Here is a 1,128-nt window from a genome sequence, read left to right as displayed (position 1 = left end):
TCTAATTTTGTTTCATCAGTCCACAGAACACTATCCCACAACTTTTGTGGTTTGCCCACATGACTTTTGGCATACTGCAGTCGACTCTTCTTATTCTTGGGAGACAGCAAGGGGGTGCGCCTGGGGGTTCTGGCATGGAGACCTTCATTACGCAGTGTGCGCCTTATTGTCTGAGCTGAAACTTCTATACCCACATCTGACAAATCTTGTTTCAGTTCCTCAGCAGTCACACGGGGACTTTTCACCACTCTACGCTTTAGGTAGCGCACAGCAGTCGAAGTCAGCATCTTCTTTCTTCCACGACCAGGTAGCATTTCAACAGTGCCCTTTGCCTTGAATTTGTGAATGATGCTTCCTATGGTGTCTCTTGGTATGTTTAACTTCTTTGCAATCTTCTTATAGCCATTGCCCTTCCTGTGAAGACAAATCACCTCTTCTCTTGTCTTCCTGGACCATTCTCTTGACTTCACCATGTTTGTAACCACACCAGTAAATGTCTAGAAGGAGCTGAGTATCACAGTCATTTTAAAGCTGCCTAATTGGTGCTTATTATGCTTGATTGGTGCTCGGTGACATCCACAGGTGTTTTCAATACCTGATCGAAAACACCTGAATGAACCTCTCTTCTTCAGAGTGGTAGTCGTTAAGGGGTTGAATAATTGTGGCAATGAAGAAACCACAAAAGAAACATTTACTACTGTATTACATAAACAATTGATGTTATTTTAGTTGCATTTGGTTCTTTAAAACGTCCTTGTAGGATTTCATTCTGAATACAATTCCAAATGTACACTATAGTCCCTAAACCCCTTTACAGCATTGGGGGTTGAATAATTTTGAACACAACTATACATATCATGATAAAAGGTTGCTGTCCTCTGAAGATGCCAGACACAGAGACTGGCGAAACGTTAGGAAGAACAACCTTCAGAACAAGGCCAAAGAGCCTGAAAAACCGGGAACAACCAGGGGAAATAATTTGTTTAACATGCACCACCAAACGTAGCCACTAGAGGGCACCAGATACCATACTATATATTCACTAACAAGTATTCATAGCATGGTCTGTGGCTCCCTCTGGTGACTGATTTTGGTAATACATGTAAAATAGTTTTTTCTGGATTTTTT

This window comes from Pogona vitticeps, chromosome 5 (genome assembly GCF_051106095.1).
Source record: "Pogona vitticeps strain Pit_001003342236 chromosome 5, PviZW2.1, whole genome shotgun sequence".
Taxonomy (NCBI): Eukaryota; Metazoa; Chordata; class Lepidosauria; order Squamata; family Agamidae; genus Pogona; species Pogona vitticeps.
The sequence above is the reverse complement of the archived record's forward strand: the minus strand, read 5'-3'. Positions refer to the sequence as shown.